We start from the raw sequence: 27,905 nt of genomic DNA on the forward strand, positions 1-27,905 counted from the left end.
AAGGGCTTGAGATTTTAAATGGTTATAAAGAGTACTGGGTTATTATGAAATAAGAGCAGAGGGGCTTATTTAATGGAACATTTAGGCTGCAATAAAGCACAGACAGATCTTTTCTGTACTCTGGTAGACACTCCAATGTGTCCAATAGCAGAGCTTCCTCCTTGGACTGCTGCAGAAACAAGCATGTCAGATGATACACTCTTGGGCCTGTGCAGGTGATTTAGTGGACATTTATCTTCTATTCGCTGCTCTGCTTAGGAAGATTTGTAGGGGTGTCCAACCTCTTTTATGTTGCATATTGGAAGAATAAGAATTGTCTTGGGCCACACATTAAGTACACAAATACAAACGAAAGCTAATTAGCAAAAAAAGGTCCATGCATACTTACCTGATACTACAGATAAGGGGGAAAAGTCCTCACAAAATCAGCATGCTGCTGAGCCACCGGTTGGGCACTCCTGGGAGCCTCCCTTAGTTCCTTTAGTGGAATCACATCAATTCATTTGTAAATTCATTCATTTATTCATTTAAAATATTTTAGATATTCATTAAATATCTCAGTGGCCTCTAAGAATTAGCTTAGTGTAATGGTTAAGGACACAGGCTGCATAGTCAGACTGCCTGGTTTTGAATATTGACTCTCTGACTTACTATTTAATGGCAGTGGGCAAATTATTTTTACTTTTCTGTATTTTCCTCATCTGTAAAATGGGGACATCATTGATAGGGATGGTGTGAGGATTAAATGAGTTAGTACCTATAAAGTGTTTGAACAGTACTTGGCAGTAATAAGCACTTGGTAGCTATTAGCTAGTTCCTGTTATCATGACTTAAGCGGCCAGTACTGAGAAAACAAAGGTGAGTAAAAGCAGGTGTGGCCCCTATCCTTTTGGATAGTTGACAGTGTCCTGGTATCAATTCTTCCAACAATTGCAAAACCCAAAGTGTAACAAGGGCCTATGATAAAGTAGTTGAGAGTTTTTCAGTGCAATAGGAGCTTCCCTTAGGGTTGTATCACGTGCAGTCTGAGTATAGGTATTGTGATAGAACAAAGTAGTTATCTGGAGATGGGGCGGGTGTAGACTAGGAAGGGGCAAAGGAAAACTTCAGGATGTTGGGAACATTGTAAATCTAGATTTGCGCGAAAGCTACGAGTGTAGATATCTGGGAATAATTCTTGAGCTGTACACTTTTGTGTACTTCATGCCATAGTGAAATTAAGTGAATAGGCATTAGCTAGGTGGGAGAAGAGGGGGAAATCTTCCCTCTTGCAGGCAGAGGGAAGATCATGTACACAAACCCTATACTAGGAGGGGTTGGATAAATGCCAGGGACTGAAAGAAAAAGCCAGTGTGGCAGGAGCAGGGAGAACAAGAGGGAGCATAGTGAGAGATGAGGCCAGAAGGGGAGCGTGGCTTTGCGAGCCCTGAAGATTTTCTCCTGAGGACAATGGGATGCTGCTGGAGGGGAGACGTGGTTAGATTTACTCTACAAAGAATGGCTTGGGGAGGCCAGAATGGATGAATGTGGGCTTTGCAGTAGGGTAGTGGTGGAAGGAAGGGGCACTGTTATGGGGTGCAATTGACTGGACTTGGTAATGGGTTAATACAGTGGGGGAAATGCCAAGTGTAGGTCCAAGGTTTTGGCTTCCGTACCTGGATAGTTGGTTGGGCTGACGGTGAGCGAGGGTATTTTAGGAGAAGCTCCTGAGTAAGGGGGGAGGAGCCATCTTTGGAAAGCTGAATGTAGGTGGCTTTGGGACATCCTAGGGATATCAAGTAGGTAGCTGAGTAAATCTCTTAAATTGGAATAATAGTGTATTTTGAAAACATTTGTGTATATGTATATTCTTGGTGTTTCTTACAGTCTTTGGATTTCACAGGCATTGGTTGCGTGTTTTTTTAGATAACATTGAATTTCAGAGGTAATGTGATTTCTCAGGGTCCTACAACTGATAAATAATAGAGCTAGTCTCAAAGCCAGATTGTGTGACTTCCAATTTGGGGTCTTCCTACAGTATTACTGGGTCTATCTTTTGCAGTTGATGAATCCTTTCTATCTTGACTTAGTTCAGACTGTGATTCTAGAGGCTGATTGTTCTGATTTTCCTGAATTCTGTGGGCACACCACCGAGCCTATTGCCCACTAAGCCTTGACTGCAAGGAAGCAGAGGCTCTAGGTTTTCCATCTTCCAGTGGAGGAGTGTGCTGCTTCCCAGGGCTCCTCTGACTAAGCGGATTCATTGTACTCTGGGTTCTTTAGGAGCTGATATCCCTCTCCATCTGGCCCTCTGGAAGTGCTGTAGAATCTGAGGCTGACATGTTCTGCTGCAGTGGTTGAACGTGGCTAAGGAAGAGAAATCACACTAAAACCTAGGTCTGCTTTGCCAGTGGTGAGAGTTTCTTTCCAGCTGGAGCAGCTGGTACTCAGCAGGCTCTTAATTTCCCTGTTTTCTGTGCTGCTTCCTAAAGGCTGTGAGAGAAGAGACCCCTGGCCTGAGGTAAAGAGAAGATGGGATTGTTACTCTCAGGCTGGCATTTCCTGCTCAGGGCTTGACCCAAGCTGCCCTCTGGCTTCAGTCACTTGCTTTCTGGGGTCGGGCTCACTTCTTCCTCTGCTCTTAGTCAGCAGGAAGCATTTTCTTCCCTTCATGTGCTTGCAGGGTGCTGGCTGCTTTGCTGCATCCCCTCACCCGCCTCCCTGCAGTTGAGGTTCACCAAAGTCATTCAAGTGACTCTCTGTCACCTACTCTGGTCTTCCATGGTCTTAAATCCTCCTCCCAAGGTGTTCTCTGCTGATTGCTGAAGGCCATGGTTTCAGCAAAGCCGGGTGGCCAGCACCTGTGACGCAAGCCCTCACAGCACAGCCCAGAATAGCCTCAGCTCTGCTGCCTTTCCAGCTGCCCTATCACTTTGCAAGCCACGATCTAATTTGCTGTCCACGCTCTCCACCCCAGTCTGTGAGCCAGTACCACTTTCTTTGCCCATGAAATATTTATAATCATAGATTGTATTTCTCTGTGAGTATAAACTTGCTTTTGTTTTTTCCTCTTCTGTGCCCTTAAGCTGCTGCCCCTAACAGGTCAAAGTGCTTCATCTCTCTGGATTCATAGACTTCATCGGTTTCTTTGCTGAAGTGTCCAGCTCCTCTCATGCTTTGACTCCTTCTGCTAGACTGTTGCTGAAGAAATCTGGGGGAAGAAGCTCTAGGTCAGCGGTTGTGGTTTGGAGTACTGGGTTCCAGTTGGGACCCTGCTGCTAGCCAGCCATTTGGCTTTGGGCAGGCCATAGCCTTTTCGGGATCTGGAGCTACTGCATGAGGGCTTGGTGCTCAGGAGACCTGGCCAGCAAGTGTGACTCCTGAGGACCAGCCTGACATGGACTAGGCCCCAACCACCTTGAAGGGCATGCCTTGGCTGCAAATGGAGATTTGGCCAAAGTGTTCTACCACCATCAATCCTCGTGAAGCCAACTACCTCTAGCAGAGGTGTGCAGGCCACTTGTCGTGTGATAGATGGTTCCCTCCTGAAATTCTGAAGCCCAGTCTTGCTTTATTGAGGGCAGTAGCCACCAGTAGGCAGAATTCACGTAAGGTATGCTTCCTGTGTCAGAATGAGGAGAAGAGCCCTTCCCTCAGCAGGGAGCCCTCAGGGGGCAAGACCCCATAGCTTTCACATAGTCCTCATCTGTGCACAGCCTCCTTAGAGTCCTTGCTCAGTCCTATCATTGCCTCTCTTGGCCTCTTTTCCTGTTTTCACATGTTCTTTCACAGTGGCTGAGAACTCTAGTTTTTGACAAAAATTGCATGATATTGAAATCAAATGCTTAACTGAAATTCAAATCTGTACTAGAAGTTGCATTTCTTTTTATCTTGTAATTTTGTAATTCAATCTTTTTTAAAAAGTTGTGGGACTTTGTTTTATTCTTTTCCACCTGGAGGATGGTTATGGATCACAATCCAGTTCTCCTTGGCATTTGGGATTCTTTCTTGCTGAATTGTTTAGCAAAATATTAGTAATTTTACAAATCATTTGGGTTTCCTGGGCTTAAAGCAGTGATGAGTTTGCTTCTCAACTTTCAGCATCAAGCCACTGGTTCCCAGCCAGATTTGAGAGAACAGTGATAGCATGTTGTAATATGCTTGATATTATGACAGGGTGTCTCATAAGACATAGCACGGGTATTTTTTAAAATGAAAATTGAACATTTTATTTTGAGAATTTCACAAGAGCTGCTGGTAATTGTGATAGCCTTGGATATTATGAAACTTCAGCAATCGATTTAAGCCAAATGTTTACATGCCAAATAGAGGTAGCTCTTGGTCAGTTAGGACTGATGATCCAGTATGTGATCAGAGCCATCCTCCCTGCTCCTCACTCTAGACTTGTACCAGCTCCCAAGGGGCTGCGGGGCACAGGAAGAAGAGGGAAAGAGAGACCTTCTTTCATAGGAGCTGGCCTCCACTAGATTTTCTGGGCAGGGAGAGGCTGTGCTGTCCCATCCTCATAGGCTAACTCAGTGCCCTTCCTGGCTGGCCACAGCTGATGCCTGTGAGGAGGCAGACTCACACAGGCTGGAGTGGAGCTCTCATTTGTCTTGTATCTCACTGGCACTGTGTCAGCCAACTGCATCAACTCATCAGTGTGCTGGTAAAGTATAATGAAATCCGGGCGGTGCCGGCCCCATATACCGAGGGTGGCGGGTTCAAACCCGGCCCCAGCCAAACTGCAACCAAAAAATAGCCGGCGTTGTGGCGGGCGCCTGTAGTCCCAGCTACTCGGGAGGCTGAGGCAAGAGAATCGCTTAAGCCCAGGAGTTGGAGGTTGCTGTGAGCTGTGTGAGGCCACGGCACTCTACCGAGGGCCATAAAGTGAGACTCTGTCTCTACAAAAAAAAAGAATAATGGAATCCTTGCTTTGAATGAGGTTTTAGGGTTATCTTGGATTTCATTGCTTCAGGCTGGGTCTTCATAATTGAGAATAGTTACACAATTCTCTGTATGTGTATGTATATATATATATTTTTTTTTTTTCTTTTTTTTTTGGGACAGAGTCTCACTATGTCACCCTGGAGTCACCCAGGAGTTTGAAGTTGCTGTGATGCCATGGCACTCTACCCAGGGTGACAGCTTGAGACTCTGTCTCAAAAAAAGAAAGAAAGAAAAAAATACTTTTTGCCGGCCATTCCCCAGGGTGGCCCTGAGCTGTGGTATTCCGTGTGTGCACGCGCTGCTGGGAACTGGATGGTTCAAACGGAAGGAGCACTCCCTGCTGACCAGGTCTAGCTCCTGGCTCTGCCTTTCTTCTCTCCCCTTCTCTGTCCCCATGGCCTAGGCTTGAGTGGTAGTCTTCCCTTCTTCCAGCTTAGGAGCAGGGGTCTATTATTTCTTTAAACTTTGTATTCCCAACATCTGTCACATATTGGGTATGCAGTAAGTGTTAAATTAATAAATTACTTCTGTTCCAGCTTGTGGTGAGGTTTTAAAGGAAAGTAGAACTTTGTGTCCCTAAGTAACTACTATTAGTCTGGGGTGTACTTTGAGTTTTCTTTCTTTTCTTTTTTTTTTTTTTTTTGCAGTTTTTGGCCAGGGCTGTGCTTGAATTCGCCACCTCTGGCATATGGGGCCGGCACCCTACACCTTTGAGCCACAGGCATTGCCCTGATTTTTCTTTTTTGAAACAGGAGGGTCAGGAATGCATAAGGTGCCTTTCTCTAAAGGCCAGGCTCTATTGGAGTTGACCTACCTGTGGCTTGAGAACAGTTTATTTCAAAACAAAGCTAAGGTGAACTCCCACCCCTGTGGTTTGGACTCTTTATTATGATCCTGTAGACTTGGGGCTAGGGAACTCCCCGAATTTTACATATAAAATTAACAGAACTCAGGTTTTCTTTTGTTTTGTTTTGTTTTTTTTTTTTGTAGAGACAGTCTCACTTTATGGCCCTTGGTAGAGTGCCGTGGCCTCACACAGCTCAAAGCAACCTCCAACTCCTGGGCTTAGGCGATTCTCTTGCCTCAGCCTCCCGAGTAGCTGGGACTACAGGCGCCTGCCACAACGCCCGGCTATTTTTTGGTTGCAGTTTGGCCGGGGCCGGGTTTGAACCCGCCACCCTCGGTATATGGGGCCGGCGCCCTACCGACTGAACCACAGGCGCTGCCCAGAACTCAGGTTTTCTAATTCCCAGTCAGGCTCTTTTCATTGCATCTGAAAGCATCACTAACCACTTTCTTTCACCACTGAGTTTAAAAATATAATGAACTTTCCAAAAAATACTTATGGATGGGGCTATACCTATCCAGCCTCAAGGGGCAGGAAGCAAAATAGCTCATGAAGAGTTAGGAGAATCTCAACTGCCCTGAGGAGCGAGACTTCTGAGGTGTGGTGACTGGGCGGTTTGGGTGTACAGTGATGGGGGTGAGAAGGAGGCAGGTTGCTTGTGATGTGGTAGTCTGAGACCTCATCTCTGAGCCTTGAATTCCCCACTGGGTCTGAAAGCGTCCTTGCTGCCTTTTCTTTCCTCTCCTGAGTAGACGCTTCCTCAATGGGATCTGGGTGATTTCCAAACATCGTTACTGGCAGAACTTTACCTCTGTGGATCACTTTCCACTTTGCATAATGCTTTCACTATTGTGGTCTTACTTCATGCTTACTGATGAAGTTTTCTTCCAGGTGAACTTCTGTGACTCCAGGCCCCAATGATAACTTGGGGTGGTAGGTAGAGCTAGTATCCTTATTTTAAAGGTAGAAAACTGAGTAAGTGCTAAAGTGGGGCCCAGTATTCTTTTTCTTCCTCTGTAGGGCCCGTGCTGTGCTTGGTCCCTGCCCAGCAAAGCACTTAACACCACTGTGGAATTGGGAAGGTCCCATGGGCTGAGAAGGAATCTTTGTCTTGTTCACAGCTCTATGACAAGTACTCAGTAGATGCACAAAAAATATTGAGAGCTCAAAGGTTAAATTTTGGATTCTCAATTTAGGAATCTGTATAGATGTCTAATATAGGGGTTGGTACAAATTAGCATTAGCAGGGTGTACAAGGACCTGGACAGGCTTGCATATTTTTACCCCATGGACTTCACCCACACTGGCCAGATGCCCAGAGTTTCCTGCTCATAGGATGTCTTCCCAGGCCAAGTTTAGACTGATAACCCAGTTACATTGGAGTTCACATTCATGTCCCAAGAATTAATGTGTGCTTTCTTGAAAAGAACTCATGATGAGGTGTGGCTTTTGGACTTTACTTTTGAAGTCTTTTCCCAGGACTAGCATAAAAAAGGAGCCCTTAACTGAAACATGGCTCCTTTCTTTTCCAAATATAAAATACTGTGCCCTATTCTAATTTTGCTTTCAATCACACAAGGATTAATATGTTCAAATGTTCAGGCAACAATCAATACAAAGGATAGTTTCAAGGTGGCATCTGAAGAACTTATCTCTATCTCCAGAGGGGAGGAACAGCTCAAGTATCTGTAGTTGAACAGAGGGGTAAGAAAGATTTACATACCTGCCTCCTTGGCTCGAGTTTGTTGGGTTTAAATGATGTCCTTGGAAGCCATCAGCAGTCCTCAGGCATAGGCAGGGACAGAAAGATAAGGAGTAAGAGCAGAGAAGAAAGAGGAAGATAGCATGCGATGGAAAGTGACAGTGTGTCACCATGAATTGGCTGCAGTGTTCTCAGTACCCTGGCTGCTGGTTGCTTCTCACTGACAAAGCTTCACTTTCCTTTGCCTTTTTTCCTCACCCTTTTCACCTAGAAGGTTACAAACATCTTTACTGATGGACTAATGTTGAATTTTTTATTCTTTATGTTTAGGAAGGCAAAAAAGCTGTGCAACAGATATGGCAATGGTTCTCAGCTTTGGCGATGTCTGGAGACATTTCTGGTTGCCACATCTCATGGGTAGACGCCAGGGATGCTCTGGTCATGCTGCTGTGCACAGGACCACCCCTACAGCAAGTAATTATCTGGTCTCAAGTGTTGATAGTACCAAGGGTGAGAAACCCTGGTGTATGAGTAGGACCTTTTGTGTGTAAAGAAGAGAGAGCCTCTGGGAGTTATGGTGAACCAATGGATCATGAATTATGGTGTAGAATTATAGGAATGAAGCCACATTGAAATTCATGAAATTCTTCACTTCTGTATCTACCCATTGCCATGATTTGAGCCCTCAAGCTGAAGCAGGGGATGGAGAATTTAGAAAAGGCTGTAGCTTTCTGAAGGGTTGAGAAATAGGCTGACAGTCACAGCCTTCAGAGGTGGGGCTCACAGAGTGAGACAGGGAGACTTGGTCCATGTGAATGCATGTGCAAATCAGGGGAGTTGGGGCCGAGGCTTTAGCTTGGACTCAGATGCTGGCTCATGTATTGGGTTGGAGGCAGAAGTCACCTGTCTTTTAGCCTGGTTTTGTAGCACATTGTAGTAGGAATAAAGAAGAGAAATCAGGTTACTGAAGGCTTACTTTGTATCATATTTTTGCTGGGCACTTTACATATTCTCTTCAAGTAGTCTTCACAGTGACATGCCATCATTGTCCCTGAGTTAGGAGTGAGAATGCCCAGGCTGAGAAGAGTTAAGGGACTTGTAGTCAAGTGGCAAGCTGAGATGTGAAGTAGGACCACCTGACCTCATAGCTTGCTGTCTCTCTCTCTGCTGCACTGACCTGTGGTGGAAGTATTTCTTGGTAACGTGCCCTCCCTCAGCTATTAAAATAGTTTTCCGGAAGCATCTGTCGGATGACCACTGTGGATACTTGGAGTTGCTTCCAGTTGCCTCTTAGGTCAGTTTCTTCAGCTCCTTGACTCAAACCAAGGGCAGTGAATGTTTCCTGCTGAAGCTGGCCCCTGGCCTTATATAACAGCACTGTTTCCTGTCACTCCACAACTTAGCCATCTACACTGGGCAAGGAAATGGACCTGTCTTTCATTCTCTGCACCTGGCTGACGGGGGGCTTCCTGGGGCTGGTGCCTTGTCTCAGCTCAGCATGGAGCTCTTAGCACCCAGTATTAAGTGGGTTCTCAGTGTTTGCTGAATTACTTATTAGATGAAGAGTGTGGGGCAGCACCCGTGGCTCAAGGAGTAGGGTGCTGGCCCCCTATACCAAAGGTGGCGGGTTCAAACTTGGCCCTGGCCAAAAAAAAAAAAAAAAAAAAAAAAATGCAAAAAAAAAAGAGTGTGAGTCTTTCTCTACCCCCATGAAAGTCTATCATTCTACTTCTCCAAACCCAATTCCTCATCTGAAAACCCAAGTGAAGGAAGTCCTTGGGATTGGCCTCCTGGTCTCTTCAGCATGGAGGTGAGGTTTTGTCCCACACAGAGACCTCTAATTAGCTCATGGTTTCTCCAACCCCGTCCATGCTGCCTTTACACCCAGCATAAGCCATGCCAACCCCACTGATGTGCCTTTGCACATCTTTTCTTGGAATGTCCTTTTCTCCCTGGAATAGCAATCAGTCATCCTGTGGAGCCTTGCTCAGACATCTCAGCAGTGAAGTTCTGTTCAACTGACATTTATTATTATTTTTTTTGTAGAGACAGAGTCTCACTTTATTGCCCATGGTAGAGTGCCGTGGCATCACACAGCTCACAGCAACCTCCAACTCCTGGGCTTAGGCAATTCCCTTGCCTCAGCTTCCCAAGTAGCTGGGACTACGGGCATCCGTCACAACCCCGACTATTTTTTTGTTGCAGTTTGGCCGGGGCTGGGTTCGAACCTGCCATCCTCGGTATATGGGGCCAGCGCCCTACTCACTGAGCCACAGGCACTGCTCTCAACTGACATTTATGAAGCCCCAGTCTGGACATCTTAGTTTTCCCCTCAGGGTCCCTCTTGCCCTTTTCCATCCTACTTTGAGCCCTGGGAGGCTGACCTAAGTGAACTGCATCAGTGAGTGAGCTTCCGTGCTCACATCTGTCCCTTCACTCCTCATTTTCTCCCAACAGAGCTGGCCACATCCCTCAATCATAGGTCACAGCTCCCTCTCTCAGCTCTCCACACTCTCCAGGGGCCTTGCCTCAGAGTGCTGTAATACCTGCTGTACTAGCCCATACTTTGTGAATTATCCCAATTTGGGAGGCCCCTGTTGCCTAGTTGGACCCAACCTGATGCAAACATTTACTGTGTGTTCCCAGATGGGCAAACTATGGTTCCTCAACTGGGGAAGTTCTGGGAGAGTAACAGACTCATAAGTATGGTGTCAGGAGTCTGAATGCCACTAACCTGAGAGAGTCAGACTTCCTGAGGAGAGGCCCAGAGCCTGAAAGATTAGCTAAGTGACAGGTTGAAATGGGAATGCCCTTTCATCACAGCCAAAGCCAGAGGTATGATGCTCTGGCATGTACCCTGTTTCCCTGAAAATAAGACAGTGTCTTATTTTAAGGTGTGCTCCCAAAGATGTGCTAGGTCTTATTTACAGAGGACGTCTTTCCTGTAAGTAGGTCTTATTTTCGGAGGATGTCTTATTTTCGGGGAAACAGGGTAGCAGGACCTGCCAGCAGTTTAAGGTTCCTGGAGAGTGACAGCAAGGCTGAGGAGGCAGGCAGAGGTCAGGCCAGGGAGGACTATGTGTATTACACCCAGGGCTGGACTTTAACCTCATCACTGCCCTGCTTTAAATGGCCAATGGCTCCTCATCCCAGATGTGCATTTATCAAGATCACCTGGCTGCTGTGCAGAGAATCCCTCTAATGGGGTGATGGGAGAGGCCAGGTAGGAGGCAGAGTATTCAGTAAGTTCAAGAGATGATAAGAGTACTATGGCAGGGCAAGGCAGGGATGGAGGATGGAAGTCAAGATAAGATTTGAGGGAAAGTAGGTATTTAGCAGGTCGAGGTAGCTTGGCATGGAGAAATGTTATGCTGAGAAACAGGGCAAGAAGTCTAGAAATTCAAGCTAGCATAACCAATTATTTTGGGACAGGTTACTGAGGAGTGAACTGCATGGTAAAGGGGATTCTGGGAGGTGAGCACGGGCAAGCTGCAGGATGTGCCTTTGGAGGGGGCTAGGCCAGCTCAGTCGGGAACTGGTAGAGGCCTAGGCTGAGGGAGTGGGGGTGCCCGCAGCCTGCCTGGTATAGCTGGCACAGGCCACCCTGGGCTCTGTGTGGTAGGGCTGTGAGCGTGTGCCCTTTCTGCTGCCCTGCTCTGCTCCTGTTTCTTGGCCCTGCCCTTGTGCTCAGGAGCTCCTCCTCTAGCTGTGTCCTTGAAATGAAGTGCATTCAGGCCTTCCTGCACTTTCAGTCTTAAACCCATTGGGCCACCCAATTGTCAAACTTCCCCAAAGGTAGAGTGGGCAGGGTCTGGTGAATGTTTGGAGGTGAGGTTCCTTATAGAGTCCAGGATCTTGGGAGGGGAGAAAAGGGGGGAAGGGAGTTAGTTTCTGCTTGTTGAGTTGCATATGTCTTAGGGATGGTGGGGGTACATGGAACATAAGTTGAGGGGGTGGAACTAATGGGGAGAGATTCACCAGCATCAGGACATACATGGTACTTCAAATCCTGAGGTCACCCATAGAGAGGGGAATGGGGATGAAACAGTAAGCCCAGGGCTGAGGCTGGTGAGGAGGAGGAAACTGGGCAGGAGATCAAGTGGAATGGTCAGAGAGTGGTGAGGAGGATGGATAAGTGGAATCCTGAAAACCAAAGAGGAGGATGTTCCAGGGGCAAGTGATCAACCTTGACCTCATCAATGAAGTGTGGCACAGGCTGTCAGAGGGATGGAAGTGGCCACAGGTTGTCACTGCTGGAGCGATGGAGTCAGGTGCAGTCTGTGGCAAGTTTAGAAGGGAATGGGGGAAGTGCTGGCAACTTCTTCAAGAAGCTGTGCAGAGAAGGGAAGAAGAGAGGTGAGGGGTAGCTAGAGTGCAGCATAGGGATATTTGGGGATGGGAGAGAATCCTGAGCAACCTTTTCTAGAGCGGTGGTTCTTCTTGCTATGAGGTGGTCTTTGCTAAGAAGTTGTTAGTATAGTAAGCCCTAGGAAGTCAATGTGATCAGCAAGAGGGGACCCATTAGGATGGCCTGTGTTTCACTCTGTGGGATAGGAAGTGAGACAAAGCTGCCTGATGGAGAACAAGTCCCCAAGTGGGAGTGGGCAGAGACTCCAGGAAGGACAGAGTCTGGGGGCTTACCTGACTTAGACTGAAGGATATTTGACAGGGAAGTAGACAATGATTTGGTAGAGACTGTCCTTCGTCTCTCTATTCCTGATTCTCTAATGGAAGCTTTGTACCCTTTCAGGTACTGTGGGTGTTGCTGAGGGCTTACAGCAATAGTGATCACATTCAGCAAACACAATCTGCCAAGCCCAGTCCTAGGCATTTTATGTTTTTGACATTATCTCATCTTCCCAGTGGCCTCATGAAAAGGTTTACCCTGTGCTACAGATGCAGGAACTGAAGCTCAGAGGTGGGGTAACTTGTCTGAGTTCCCAGGGCTAGGAAATGCGGGAGCTGGGCTGCTTAGCCCCCCACAATGCGGTGGTTGTCCTTGTTCATTGGTGGAGGTGGGGAGGCAGTGGAAGGGAGAAGCTAGAGGTGGGGAGGCGATTGTGACTGATGGAAGGAGACCCTGTGTGGGGAAAACAGGGGAACTTGAGCAAGCACATCATTCCCTGAGCCTGGTGAGAGGTGGACTGGGCGCTCAGAGAGGTAAGCTGTGTGTCTGTGAGGTGTGCCCTGGGGGAAAAGGAAGCTGTCTGCTGGGGGTGACGGGAGAGTGGGAGGGAAAAGGTGAGGACCAATTGCCAAGAGGGAGGCCAAGGACAAGGATGGAGGAAGGGTTGCTGGTGCACTGGGGACACTGGGCACTGTGATTCTCCACCCCTAGAGAAAAGTTCTGTCCAGCAGGGGGCTTGTTAGCCATGTGGTGGTGAGGGAAGAGAAAAGGTGGCTGGAGATACCCTGGGTCTGCATCTGCAGGGCAGTGCACATGCAGACCCTCTCCTGGGTTTATTCTGTGGCCTCCCAGTGGCACTGCTCTGGCATGACCCAGAGAGCTTGGTAGAGACTCTGTTCACAGTGTATTTGCTTTTCATTTGTCCACAACCAGAGGTGTGATGCCAAGTGGGTTATATTAGGGAGTAAGTGAGTCCTGAGGCTCAGAGCCCAAAGGGGTTGCAGACTCAGGGTGAGGCTTGATTCCTGTCCTTAAGAAGATCCCACTGGGCTTGGCACAGTGGCTTACACCTGTAATCCTAGTACTCTGGGAGGCCAAGAAATGTGGCTCACTTGAGCTCACCAGTTCGAGACCAGCCTGAGCAAGAGTGAGACCCCCATCTCTACCAAAAATGAAAAACTGAGGCAAGAGGATTGATTGCTTGAGCACAAGAGTTTGAGATTGCTGTGAGCTATGACGCCAAGGCACTTTACCAAGGGCAACAAAGTAAAACTCTGTCTCAACAAAAAGAAGGAGAAGGAGAAGATCCCAGTTGCCAAAAATAGTTGACTAAAAGAAGAGGAATCCAAGGGTATGAATGCATAGTGGCACCTGCTACGCGTGCTAGATGCTTGGCACACAGGATTCATTTACTCTTCAGAGCAACCCTACGAAGCAGGTACTACTTCTTTTTGTAACACGGAAACTGGAGCCAGAATTTGGGCCTGGGTCTGATTCCAAAGGTCCTGTCTTTTAGCACTTTATGGAACTTTTGTTGGTAAAACAAGAGAGAGAAGAGAAGAATTTTACGCTGTCCGGCTTGTTCCTTTGAGCACAGACCATGGTATTGCCCAGAGCATAGAGGTATGAACGTTAATACAGGCCAGTGCTTCCTAGCTTTTATGGGTCCTTCAAAAACCTGAAACCTGGTAAGGGTTGTGGACCCTCGCCCCATAATAGTTCATACATGCAGAGGCACACAAAGGTTACTTTGGGTCTAATTTCAGGGATTGGAGGCACCTTCTGAACCTCCCGTAGTTTCCAGGTTGAGAACTCCTGTGAGAGGTGTTTATTAGCAGTGTGGCGATGAGATGAGGTGACTGACCATGCCCTGCACGAAGCACATATCACAGTGCACAAGGAGGTCTGTGCATACATGTGAGGTTTTTTTTTTGTTTTTTTTTGTTTTTACTGTAGAATTATCTTTTTATTTTGGGTAAAAATCCACAGGCATTTTGGGGAGCTGTAATTAAGATTTAACAGCTTATAATTCTAACAAATAACTTAAATATCCTTGTGAGATAAATATAATAATTTATATTATATTTTTATTTATTTAATATATATTTATTATTATTTTGGAACCTGACAGTATTAAGACTACAAATCACACTAGCCCACATCTATCACCAATGACTCATGCTGTTTCTTTCTAATGAATTGACCATTACATTTCCAAAGTTCTGAAATGGCCAACAGACCACAGAAAGATAATTCTTTAGGCTTCTGCTTGAAACCAATAGCTTCAGCAAACTGCTGGCCTTGATTCAGGGCCAACCATATATGTGAGTTTTAATAGAGAGAATTGGAAACAATCTGAAGGGCCATCAGAAGGGGACTGATTAAATAAGCATAGCCCATTCTCCCACGACAGTTCAGAGAGAAGGTGGTGTAGGACTAAATAGGTGTAGCTCTCCCAGACTCATTATTGAGGGGAAAAAACATGCTAGGGATAATAAATGCACACCATTTATGTAAGATAAATTAAAAGCACTCAACAATATTATTATTGTTATTTTCTACAGACATAGAAAAATTTATGTAAATGCACACAAAGAACCTTGGAATGATACCCGAGACACTAACAGTGGAGGATTCTCTGTGGAGGACAGAAGGTCCTGGTCAAATGTGACACAACTCTATATAGTGCTTTAATTTTTAAAATAAAAATCATGTATTCCTGTATTATTTATATGCTTGAAACTAATTAAAAATGCAGCACACATATGGGCTGTGTGGGGGAATGAGGGAAAAAGAAAGGGATTCTGAAGGAGGTGGTGTGGGGTAGCAGAAAACTTTCATATCAGACAAGGTCAGTTCTGAACTTGAAAATTACTACCCGCCAGTGACCTTGGGTAAGTCACCTCAACTCTCTGAGTCTCAGTCTTCTCATTTGAGAAATGGGGATGACAATGTCTGCCTTTCAGGGCTCTTGTGAGGATAGGAAGAGGATAAAGAAGTCCTAGCGCTAGTAAGTGTTCAGGGCATTGGAGCTGTTATTGCTTTTGTTTTTTTGGAGACAGAGTCTCACTGTGTTGCCCTGGGTAGAATGCTGTGGTGTCACAGTTCACAGCAACCTCAGACTCTTGGGTTTAAGCAATTCTCTTGCCTCAGCCTCCCGAGTAGTTGGGATTACAGGCACCTGCCACAACTGCAGCTATTTTTTGGTTGCAGTTGTCATTGTTTTTTAGCAGGCCCATCCAGGCTCAAATCTGTCAGTCTCGGTGTATGTGGCTGGCGTCCTACTCACTGAGCTATAAGTGCCAAGCCAAGAGCTATTATTGTTATTTCAAATATCAGCCAAAAAATATGAGTTCTTAATAGGTGACAGCTGGGGCAAGGGCTTTGGGACTGTGTTTGGTGCAATCAGAGATGACTTCCTAGAGGAGTTAGAGCTACTTGAATATGTGTGGGAAGCAGGGCAGCAGTGAGTTGGAGAGAAGGCTGCGCGCAGAGGCCAGGAGGGATTATGCCTGTGTGCCTGTTTTTAGTAACATCACTTATTTCCACATTCCAGACAAGGAGATTTGGAGAGTCTAAGTAACTTGCCCATGGACACATACCTAGAAAGTGCAGAGCTGGTCACAGAAAGGGGTGGGCTGAGGAAAAGAACTTGAGAAAATGCAGAAAACTGGGATAGCTCTGTGGGAGAAGGAAGGGAGAAAAAGAATGACCTCTGTAGTCGAAAGACTCTTTTTTATTTTTTTTTTATTTTTTTTTATTTTTGGCCGGGGCTGGGCTTGAACCCGCCACCTCCGGCATATGGGACCGGCACCCTACCCGTTGAGCCACAGGCGCCGCCCAGTCAAAAGACTCTTAAAGAGGTATGTGTGGGATGTAATGAGCCAGCTTTTGGTGAGTGTTTGATAAATGTGGGAAGAGCAAGCTTAGGGGAGACCTTAAGATCTTTTATTTACAAGATGCTGTTGATAGAGGTTATTGGTCAGCAGCTCTCCATCTCCCGTAGGGCCCAAGCAGAAAGGATTTGGAACCCCCTCACAGGAAGGGGTGTTAGGCTGAGCAATCCCAAGAGGCTGGGTAGTCTTCCCCAGCAGTCCTTCAAGAACTAGGTGAGTTGAGTGCTGGCTGGCTGGCCGTACCATGTCAGATGAAGTCACTATACCCTGTAACCCAGCAATCCCACTCCTTAGGTTTTCAGCCGGGGCCATAAGGGATCATGTCAAGGACAATCATGGCAGGGCTGTTAGGGGTGTTGGAGGAAACCTGGATACCTCTCACCCTCAGAGTAGGTGGGTAACTGTGGAGGGTGCCCACCAAGAACTAAATGTGCCCATAGCAACATGGATGAAGTTTAAACATATGGTGCTGAGTAAGAAATATATAGTATACTATGTATGAAATGAAAAGATACATGTACTTGTTTTGCAAGAACACCTATAAATGGTTGGCTATATGTAAGCATTTAGGGGATAAAAATGAGATAAATAGGGCTGGGTACCATGCCCGGGTGTGGTGGCTCACGCCTGTAATCCTAGCACTCTGGGAGGCCGAGGCAGGTGGATTGCCTAAGCTGGCAGGTTCGAGACCTGAGCAAGAGCAAGACCCTGTCTCTAAAAATAGCTGGACATTGTGGCTAGCACCTGTAGTCCCAGATGCACAAGAGGCTGAGGCAAGAGAATCACTTGAGCCCAAGAGTTTGAGGTTGCTGTGAACGATGAGGCCAGAGGGCTCTACCAAGGGCATGAAAGTGAGACGGTCTCAAAAAGGAAGGAAGGAAAGAAGGAGGGAGGGAGGGAGGGAGGGAAGAAGGGAAGGAGGGAAAGAGGGAAGGAAGGAAGGAAGGAAAAGGGTATGTATGGAAATCCAGTTCTGCAGGTAGGAAAAGAGGCTTAGTGGTCAACCAATATTTCTATACACATTATGCCATCTAGTGGGCACTCGACCTAGCTGCCCAGGTCCTAGAACTCACATGTGACCTTGGTATGAGAATATCCTGGTCAGGGGCTGTTTGGGCTGGTTCCCTGGAGCAGAGGTGAGGTGTGGGAGCTGTCTGGGATTGAGTGGGGGTCAGGCATGGTCAGCTGTAGGCCTGGCCATTGGAACTGGCAGCCATTTCTGGTGCGGGGTCAGGGAGGATTCAGACAGGCTTGCCTGCCCCACCCAGAGGGGCCATCTGACATCAGGCCAGCTCCTCACCACCTACCGTGGGAGGCAGGCAGGGGTTCCTAAGGAGGGAGGGGCTGAAGCTCAGATGCCAAATTTTCAAGTGCAGCCCTTCCTACTGGCAGGAGCATCTAGCACAGAGGTTCCTGTGTCACGACCCACAGGAACTATATTAAAGGCTCGCAGCATTAGGAAGGTTGAGAATCACTGATCTAGCAGGATCATCACAAAAGCAAAGAGTAGAGAAGAGAGAGGGAGTAGAGACTCAGAGTCTAGAGAAAGCAGCGAATAACTTAAGACACAGCACCCAAGACTGTGCACAAGGACAGGCTGGGCATGGTGGCTCACGCCTAGTACTTTGGGAGGCCTAGGCAAGAAAATGACTCAAGTCCAGGAGTTCAAAGTTATGGTGAGCTATGACTGCCCCCACTGAACTCCAGCCTGGGCAACAGAAAAAGACCCTGTCTCAAAAAAAAAAAAAAGTACAGTTTGTCACCAGCTGGCCAGGGTTCAAATCCTTTAGGAAAGTTCTTCATGCCTCAATTTCCCCTCCTTGGAAAACAATAGTACCTGGCTATGAAGTGAATGAAAAGAATGCACTTAAAATACAGTCCCTTTCAGAGTGAGGACTGTGTAAATGTTGGCTGCTCTTGGTATCTGTCATCCAACCCCTGTGGGGCTGACACTTTATGTTTTCTGAGAGAATGGGGATTGGGGCTTTGGGGGAGGATGATGGGTCTGGGGGCCTTGGGGACACGAACCGAATGCCCTGGAGGTCACTAGCAGCAGGTCCTAGGGTTACTGGCTAGGAATGGATCACAGCCACAGATCCGGTCAGTTCTGGGAGACAAGAGTGGAGTGAAGCAGAGTGGGATATGGGAGTGGGAACACCTCATCCTTGAGGTTTGCAATAATGGTATTCTATCTACTGCCTGAGTCCCTCTCTTCTCCCAAACCTTTAGCTAGATTACTGAGGCAGGTGTGATCAGGGTAAATAAGACCCTGTCTAGGGTGGAGCTGGCAGTTCCAGTTGCCTCTAGGGTTTGAGCTGCCCTTCCCTGCCCTGCCTTCCTCCCCGGCTTCTGTCCCATCATTTATTTCAGCTGCCTCTACTCCCATCCCTAGCCTCTCCTGGCTCTTGCTCCAGAGACACTTTTTTTTTTTTTTTTTTGAGACAGAGCCTCAAGCTGTCACCCTGGGTAGAGTGCTGTGACATCATGGCTCACAGCAACCTCCAACTCCTGAGCTTAAGTGATTCTCTTGCCTCAGCCTCCCAAGTAGCTGGGACTACAGGTACCCACCACAATGCCCGGCTATTTTTGGAGGGGGTTGTAGTTGTCATTGTTGTTTGGCAGGCCCAGGCTGGATTCGAATCCACCAGCTCTGGTGTATGTGGCTGGCTCCTTAGCCGCTTGAGCTACAGGCAGCGAGCCTCCAGAGACATCTTTATAAAGCACAGAACACCTCAGACCATTCGAGAAACTTTCATGGCTCCCCATTGCTTTAGAGAATCAATGTAGACATCCTTAATAGGCATTCAGAGTCCCTTTGGTCTGGCCCAACCTGCCTTCCCACATGCACCTCCACTCTTGCCCTCAGCAACTATCATACATGGCCTCTCAGCTCCCTGACAGGACTCGCGTTCTGCAGTCCTGGCCTTGTTCAAGCTATTCTCTTTGCTTTGACATTCTCTTCACCTAAAGAAGAGAATTCTCTTCGCCTTAAAGTCCAGTTTGGTTGTTAGCCGCCCGCCCCTGCAAAGACTTCTATGTAAACTTGGCCATCTTAGGCTCCTGCCATTAAACTACTTGCCATTAATTACTTACTTGTTACCACAGTTTGACAGGCCAGCCCTGTGCCTGTTCAGTGAGTAGAGGACTTTGTCATCAGACTGTATGGTGGAATCGCAGCTTGGCTACTCACCAGTGGCTACTCACTGTATGACACTGAGCAAGCTAATTAGCCTCTCTGAGCCTTGGTTTTCTCATCTACTAAATGGGGATAAAGCTCTTATCACACTACTCAAGTTCCTCACCACAGCCTGCAAGGACTTGCCTGACCTGCCTGCCTCCTCGCTCCGGCCACATCAGCTTTCCTGCTCTTCTTGAACATGCCGAGTCCATTCTTCCCTCCCAGTCTGCGCACCTGCTGTCCTCTACTCAGAATTCTCTTTCTTCTCATCCTATCCTCCACCTCATGTCCAGTGCCACCTCCTCAGAGGTCTCCTCCTCCACCCTTTCTAAATCCCTGTCCCTGTTCGGCTTTATCTCAGTTTATTTTCTTCTATGGTTTATCCCAAGCTATAATTTTCGTACTTTTCAGCTTGGTTGTCAGCTCTGTGAGGATGTGGTTCTCCTGTCTGGGGTAATGGGAGATGAACAGACCTGATAAGTGTTAGTCCTGGTCTCTCCTCTTCTCCTGGGTTGCAGCTGCTGATCTGTGAGCTCCTCCAGGGGGCTGAGGGCAGAGGGTTGTATCTTGTTCATTTTTGCATCCTTGGCATCAAAGCACTGTTCCTGGTGCACAGTGGCTCTTGGTCTATATTTGCTGCCTGCCTGCCTATCTGTGTCTTTCCCTTCCTTTTCCCTTCTTTGCTCCTGATGGTTTCTACCGCACGTTTCAAGTCACATGTGGGGTGCCCTGGGGGATGGCTCCATGGCTCTGCTACTTACTTTGCACCCAAGCCCAAGACAGAATTTTTTTTTTTTTTTTTTTTTGAGATAGAGTCTCACTTTTTTGCTCAGGCTAGAGTACAGTGACATTCTCATAGCTCATTGCAACCTTGAACTCTTGGCCTCAACTGATCCTCCTGCCTCAGCCTCCTCAAGTGCTGGGATTATAAGTATGAGCCACCACACCTACCTGTTTTTCCCTTTCTTTTTTTATTTCTTTTGGTAGAGATAGGACCTGGTCTTTGGTCTTGAACTACTAGACTCAGGCGACCCTCTCACCTCAGCCTCTCAAAGTGCTGGGATTGGCACGAGCTACCTTGCCCAGCTTCTAAGACAAGTTTTTATTTTTATTTTATTTTATTTTTAAGACTTCAGTTGACTTTATTTGAGATTCTTGAATCAGGTAACATTTTATTTCATAAAACAGAGTAAGTGCTCAAATGAGCTGAGCAGAAGAGGTTGGTTTTACAGATAGAGAAGGACTGAAGGAAGCAAAAAGAAAAAACAAAAAGTGGATCGATCATTTCAAAGTTACTTCTGGTCTGGGTAGTGGCTCACGCCTGTAATCCTAGCACTCTGGGAGGCCAAGGCAGGTGGATCACTTGAGTTCAGGAATTCGAGACCAGCCTGAGGCAAGAGCAAGACCCAGTGTGTCTCAAATATAGCTGGGTACTCCCAGCTACTTGGGAGGCTGAGGCAGGAGGATTTTGTAAGCCCAAGAGTTTACTGTGAGCTATGATGCCACTGCACTCTACCCAGGGCAACAGAGTGAGACTCTGTATCAAAAAAACAAAAACAAAAGTTACTTCCCTTTTAAAATAGAAACAAGGAGACAGAACAGTAGAATAATAACTGATCCATTAACCTCAGGTTGGGTCAGGTTAAGAATTAAAACAGAGGGAACTTCATTATCATGCTGATTAAAGATTGAAACTGGCCTGTATGAGAAATTGTGTGTTCTCTCTCTCTTGATTTCTCAGAATGTCAAATAATAGCTTAGTTTGAGTCTAGTGATATGGAACCTTAGTCTGAGTGATTTATTTTGACTTTTCTTTTGGTCTATTGGGGTCTATTGTAGAAGCTTAGTCCAAAACAATGGCTTCTTATAATTAAGACAGGTTTTTATTTATTTATTTTTTAAATATTGGTGTGTGTGTGTGTGTATATATATATATATATTTTTTTTTTTTTTTAATTTTTTTTTTGTGGTTTTTGGCCGGGGCTGGGTTTGAACCTGCCACTTCCGGCATATGGGACGGGCGCCCTACTCCTTGAGCCACAGGCGCCGCCCTTTTTTTTTTTTTTTTTTTTTTCTTCTTTGCAGTTTGGCCAGGGCCGGGCTCAAACCCTCCACCCTCAGCATATGGGGCTGGTGCCTCACTCACTGAGCCACAGGCGTCCCCCAAGACAGGTTTTTAAATGAGGAGTCTGGCCTTGGTCATGTCCTCAACATCACCCTGGGTGGTAAAACTATACCTAGAGTGGTTTAGTCAAACCCAAGAGACCTGGAGAGTGCCAGGAGGGTGTAGTGAGGCCCACGGGTCCACCTTGAGGGAGCTTGGGCTATGAATTGCCCAGGCTCAGTAGGGTCTAAGTGGTATAATTCAGCCTTGTTTGGCTCAGAGGAAAATTTCTTTCTGAACATGGACTGTCCCTTCTTAAACTGATCCAGAGGTCTAGTAAGTGGAGGAGTGTGATGGCTCCCTGTTACCTACCTTACCTCTGGTACCAGGATTTAGGGACCGTCCTGTTGGTATGCAGAGGCTGTGGTACCCAACCTGGAATCAGTTGTGCCCAGGAGTGTTGTCTCCCTGTGGGAGAGACAGGCAAGGGCTGGACAGAGTGGCCCCACAGGGATGGACCCGGGGGCCTCTTATCCTCCTAACCCATTGAGCAAGTGTGGCAGGATTCACTCCCTGGCAGACGAGGAAAACTGGAGCTGGGGGGTGGGGATGCAGAACTGTGCTTCTCAGATTTGAGGATTTATCAATAAAATTTCAAAAAGGCATTTTTGGAACTGATATTAGGGTTGCTGGTGTTTTATTTTGTCAAGTAAGGACATAAGGATAATTAAAAATTAGCTTCCTAGGCGGCGCCTGTGGCTCAGTGAGTAGGGCGCCGGCCCCATATACCGAGGGTGGTGGATTCAAACGCAGCCCAGGCCAAACTGCAACAAAAAAATAGCCAGGCCTTGTGGCGGGCGCCTGTAGTCCCAGATACTTGAGAGGCTGAGGCAAGAGAATCGCCTACACCCAGGAGTTGGAGGTTGCTGTGAGCTGTGATGGCACTCTACTGAGGGTGACAAAGCAACACTCTATCTCTACAAAAAAAAAATAATTAGCTTCCTATTATTATATCCTAAAAAACAAACATTTCAATAACAAAAATAGAAAAAAGAATAATCCTTCCCTAGAATGGTTAGTCACCATTCTTACACTGATATTGTGAGCTGGAGAATATGGTCAGAAACCAGCTCTTAGGAATTGTTGGGTTATAGTTTAGATGTGGGTGTGTCTTAAAGCAGGTGGCTGCATAAAGGGTGTGACTGGAGGGAAAGGGAGTGCTCCCCTTCTCAAATATTTCCTGGATGAATCCAGGAATTCTTCTGTTCCCTATATCACTTAGGCTTCCCGTGGGTTAACTAGTTTTCTCTTTCAAAGTGCATACATGGGAAGGAAGCCTGGATAAGTGCTGCCGAGTGTGCACAGCCTCCCAGGAAGGTGTTTATACAGGTGAAATCTGGTTAGGATAAATGTCAAGGGGATGTGTGGGGACAGAAGGAGATGAAGGAAAGAAACTGACATTTGCTGATCCCTTACCCTGTGTCCAGGGCTTTTTCATGAGTTAACTCATTTAATTCTCCCACAACATGGAGAACTGCTTCTTTTTTTTTTGAGACAGAGCCTCAAGCTGTTGTCCTGGGTAGAGTGCTGTGGCATCACAGCTCACAGCAACCTCCAACTCCTGGGCTCAAGCAATTCTCTTGCCTCAGCCTCCCAAGTAGCTGGGACTACAGGCACCTGCCACAACGCCTGGCTATTTTTTGGTTGTAGTTGTCATTGTTAGCAGGCCCGGGCTGGATTCGAACCTGCCAGCTCTTGGTGTATGTGACTGGCACCTTAGCTGCTTGAGCCACAGGTGCAGAGCCGAGAACTGCTTCTTTTTATCTCCATTTTATAGATTAGAAAACTGAGGCCAGAAAGACACAGTGATTGCCTAAGCTCCCACAGCCAGTGGTAGAATCAGGTCATCTAGATCTGTGTGAACTCAAGGCCTGAGCTTTTATTTTCAGCAGGCCAGGGCACAAAACATCTTTAAAAACCACTCAAATTCCATGTTTTTGTCAGCATAGCATCTGGGAGACTTGCTTTTGATTCATTCTGTTTATCTTGAAACACTGTGGCTGACACTAGGTTGGCAGCTCCCAGGCCCTCAAAGAGCCTTAGGTATATTTGAAGATCAGTAAATATAATGAATTCTGAGAGGTCTGAATAACTTAGTTAAGTTGACAATTCTCTCCCTCGTGCACTGTATACTTTAAAAATTAAAGTAGGGTGCCGGTCCCATATGCCGGAGGTGGTGGGTTCAAACCCAGCCCTGGCCAAAAAAAAAAAAAAAAAATCTAGTATGCCAAAGTCACCAGATAAATTCAACAGTCGCATACCAATGGGGTGGGGTCAGGGACAGTTCGTTTTCACATGTCCCTGACCCCCTCCCAAATTGGTTTGCAACTGTTTTAATGCAGTGAAGCTTTTGATTAGGAAGTATTTTATTTTATTTATTTTTTTTTTGAGACAGAGTCTCGCTTGATCACCCTTGGTAGAGTGTCGTGGCGTCTTAGCTAACCCACTCAAACCCTCGGGTTCAAGTGATCCTCTTGCCTCAGCCTCCAAAGTAGCTGGGACTATAGGCGCCCACCACAATGCCTGGCTATTTTGTAGAGATGGGGTCTCAGCATGGCTCAGGCTGGTCTTGAACATGTGAGCTCAGGCAATCCACCTGCCTTGGCCTCCCAAGTGCTGGGATTACAGGCGCGAGTCACGTGCCTGGCCAATGATTGGGAAGTATTGATCAGAAGGGAAAAATATAGAGGAAGAAAAAGTCATTACGGAGAATAAGAAGTTAGTAATTTGAAAAGAAATTTGCAGGCCAGTCAGATACAAGGAGTCAGACCTTGTGAAGGCAGATAGATGAAGCAAGAAGAGAAAACAGGCAGAGCTATGGAAAGGTTTGGATTCTTGCACCTCAAGAATGTGGGTAGCCAGGTACATAGTTTAATTATGTGGAGTTAAGGTCTCAGACAAAGCACTTTGCAACATATTCATGGCTGCTATGAACATCCTTGTACAAGCTTCTGTCTGAACACCTGTATTCAATTTTTTTGGTATATATTCGGAGTGGAATTATGAGGTCATGTGGGAATTCTATGTTTAACTTATGGAGGAACTGCCAAACTGTTTTTCACAGCAGCTGCATAGTTTTTTACATGTATTTCTACTCGCAGTGCATGAGGGATCCAATTTCTCCACATCCTCACCAACACTTTATCTTCTGTTTTTTTTTTTGTTTGTTTGTTTTTCTTTTAGACAGAGCCTCAAGCTGTCGCCCTGAGTAGAGTGCTGTGGCATCACAGCTCACAGCAACCTCCAGCTCTTGGGGTTAGGTGATTCTCTTGCCTCAGCCTCCCAAGTAGCTGGGACTACAGGCGCCCGCCACAATGCCCAGCTATTTTTTGTTGCAGTTTGGCCGGAGCTGAGTTCAAACCTGACACCCTCGGTATATGGGGCCGGCACCCTATTCACTGAGCCACAGGTGCCACCCGATCATCTTTTTTTTTGATGTTGATCATCTTACCCTTAACTGTCTCCATGCCGTACCTCCATGCCTCAGTTTCCTCATCTCTAAATTGGGATACTATCTAGGGCTATTGTGATGATTAAATGAGAAAATCAGGCAAGGAACTTGGCATCTGTGCCAGGCACCTAGTAGGGGCTCCCAAGATCAACTCAGGCAGTCCCAGACTTGCTTTTGTCAGTTAGTGGGGAGGCTGGGGCTGTTCGGTGGACCTTCCTGGTGTATGAGTTAGAGCTCTTCTCCACTGCCTGTCAGTACCTACCTTCTGCCTGGACTGCCCTGGACTCCACAGGGAATTGTGACTCTTCAGAAGCTGGGCCAGCATTTACGGAGAATGGTGATCCCCTCATACCCTTTTTCTATTTTCATAGGCCTTCCCTGGACCCCAGGTGCCTTCCCTTTTGAGTGCTCTCCCAGCACAGCCCTCTGCTACTGGAGCATAATGGAAAGTGCCTGGAAGTTATGCCCCCCCTAGTGCAAGAGGGTGAGGTCTCAGCTCTTGCCTGGGGTGGGGACAACCCTGGCTTACACTCCAGAGTTCCCCTGTGGGACCAGGCCAAAGCCATCCCCTGCAGAACTTCACCTGAAATCACACCCTTTTTGGCCTGTTCCTTTTCTTTCCTGCTTCCCCTAATCTTTTTCCAGTTTCCTCAGGAGCACTCCGAAATCACTTAACTGTGAGTCTTCATCTCAGGATCTGCTTCTGGGGAAGCTGACTCTTTATACAGAGCACGTACTCTTTGCCAAGCCCCATGGAAAATGTTGAGATAGATAAAGATAAAGAAATTGCAGTTCCTTCCCCAAAGGAGCTTGGGGCTGGTCCTGACAGCAGTAGTGATGACAACCAAATGCTGCATACCTAACACATGCTAGACCCCAGGCTGAATGCTTTACATATGTTAGTTCATCTAAACCTTGGAACCACTCTGTGAGGGGATGCTATTATCCTCTCCACTTTACACACAAACTGAGGAAACTGAGGCAAAGAGGCTTGCACAGCTTAGAAGTGATAGCGCCCACCCTGAGACCAGTGCCCCTAACCACTGTGCACTGCACCTCTTCTTTGTAGAGGGACACATTTCGGGGGAAGGGGAATGCCCTAGCTGCTCCCATTCAGTAGAGGACAGAGATTCTCCAGGGCTTTCCTGTGACCGGTTGTGAGGATGTTTCACAAGAACTTTGTTACTGATCTTGGTTAACTTTCTGTGAATGATTTAAATTAAGAGGAAAACAGAGTGAATGCAAACCCATCCCTGTGTTAGTGTCACTCCCACTCACCTCCCACCTTTGCTTTCCACCTCTGCCCAGGTGCAATGCCCTCCTGTGGGTAAAGCCCTATCCCAGGTGTCATGGGGATAAACCAAGTGTCAGCTGCTGCCTTGCCTGATCTCCCCATAATCTGAGCTCAGGGGGCAGATGGGGAGTGGGTGTCCAGGGTCCTATGGGGGAAGGAGGTGTGGCCCTTTGCTTGTTTCCTTTTTGACAGAGCCTGCCCCCCTCCATCAACATCCACCAGATCCTGGGGAAATCAGAAGCACTGCCTCAGGAAAAGCCAGAGTGTGTGCAATACATTCTGTGCCGAGAGTGTACCGGGGTGGTTAAGAGTACACACTCAAGGCAGACTGCTTGGGACCAAATCCTACCTCTGCTGTTTGCAAGTGGGAATGACTTTGGGAAAGTTACTTACCCTCTCTGTGCTCCAGTTTCCCTATTTGTAAAACGGTGACAATAGTAGCCCTGGCCTTTGAGGATTATTGTGAGAATTAAATGTGATAATGTACAGAAAGCAGATAGAACACTGCCTTGTACATAGTAGGAACCATACAAATGTTGACCATATTGTTATGCCAGGAGATACCTGACAAGGCTAAGACTCCTGTCTTAGGAGTCACCCAGCAGCCTCCTGATAGAGTCCCTGAGCCTGGGCACACTGTCCCAGACAAATGTCCCTGGACCCCTCTTTTGTTGGAGGGCTTCTCCCCTCTCTTATCTCAGCACTCCCCTTCTTGGCTCACATCTTCTCCACACAGGGTGTTTGGTGTTTCCCGAAGTCAAAGGCTTCTGGATTGGGTCTGGGAGCTGGAAGGGAGGGTCTCCAGGACATCACAACAGACTCTGAGCTAGGACAGTCTATCCACCAGCCTGTAGGTCTCACATAGAGGGTGGGGGTGGTAGCTAGGACAATGTCCAGTGCCTGCAAATAACCCAGCTCTGACACTACCTGGCTGTGTGACCTTGGCCTGTACCCTCCCCTAGTCCTGGCAACTTTGGGCACTTATGAAACATTGCCTGATTTAATCTGAAAACTTACCTGGTGATTCTAGTCTTCATTATACAGGCGAGGAGCAAGAGTGAGCAATCAAAATAGCAGCAGAGAGATTTGGTCGGGGCAAGGCTGGGCCTGCGGGGATTTTTCCCCACTGATAATGACTGGGGGTTCCCCGGGCATTTCCTCTGATCCAGACAGGTTCTGTTAAGGTGAGGTACCAAGGGCCATGTGCAAAAGGAAGCTGGACCTCGAACCAAGTTTGCTTAGATGAAGTTCTAGCGCCTAACTTTGGTCTCAGTGATAAAGGCCGGGTCCAAGGGCCAGATCCAAGGCAAGGACAATGCCTGTGTCCCACAGTGTGACCCCTGGCCAGTGGGGGCAGGCTGAGAAGATACAGAGAGGCCTTGGCCACACAGAGGGTAGTAGGTTGTGTGTCCCCTATCAGACTGGGTGGGGGCTCCCGGAAGGCAGAGACTAGTGTCCTCACAGAGGAGAGTTTCTTTTTTCTTTCTTTCTTTTTTTTTTTTCTTTGAGACAGAGTCTCATTTTGTCACCCTCAGTAGAGTGCTGTGGCATCACAGCTCACAGCAACCTCAGCAAGACTCTTGGGTTTAAGCTATTCTCTTCCCTCATCCTCCCAAGTAGCTGGGACTACAGGTAACTGCCTTGACCTCTCAGAGTGCGAGGATTACAGGCATGAGTCACTCCACCCTGCCAGAGGAGAGTTTCTTAACGGGGAACTTTTTCTTTTCTTTTTTTCAGTTTTGGCCAGGACTGGGTTTGAACCCGCCACCTCCAGAATATGGGGCCGGCACCCTACTCCTTTGAGCCCTAGGCACCGC

At 47.1% G+C, this 27,905-nt stretch overlaps 1 long non-coding RNA gene and 1 other non-coding gene across 2 annotated transcripts in view; one reads left to right on the forward strand and one right to left on the reverse strand.

Annotated features, from left to right (window-relative positions):
• Window positions 1–3,953: 3,953 nt before the first annotated feature.
• The window catches only part of LOC128593481 (uncharacterized), a 31,542-nt gene continuing 7,590 nt past the window's right edge, over window positions 3,954–27,905 (forward strand). Inside the window, exons 1-2 of the long non-coding RNA XR_008382364.1 lie at window positions 3,954–4,648; window positions 7,809–7,952. This is a non-coding gene — a long non-coding RNA (uncharacterized LOC128593481). The remainder of the gene's footprint in view (window positions 4,649–7,808; window positions 7,953–27,905) is intronic.
• Window positions 14,285–14,421, reverse strand: LOC128595208 (small nucleolar RNA SNORA2/SNORA34 family). Its single transcript, XR_008382857.1, has one exon. It is a non-coding gene; the product is annotated as a small nucleolar RNA SNORA2/SNORA34 family (small nucleolar RNA).

This window comes from Nycticebus coucang, chromosome 9, assembly GCF_027406575.1.
Source record: "Nycticebus coucang isolate mNycCou1 chromosome 9, mNycCou1.pri, whole genome shotgun sequence".
Taxonomy (NCBI): domain Eukaryota; kingdom Metazoa; phylum Chordata; class Mammalia; order Primates; family Lorisidae; genus Nycticebus; species Nycticebus coucang.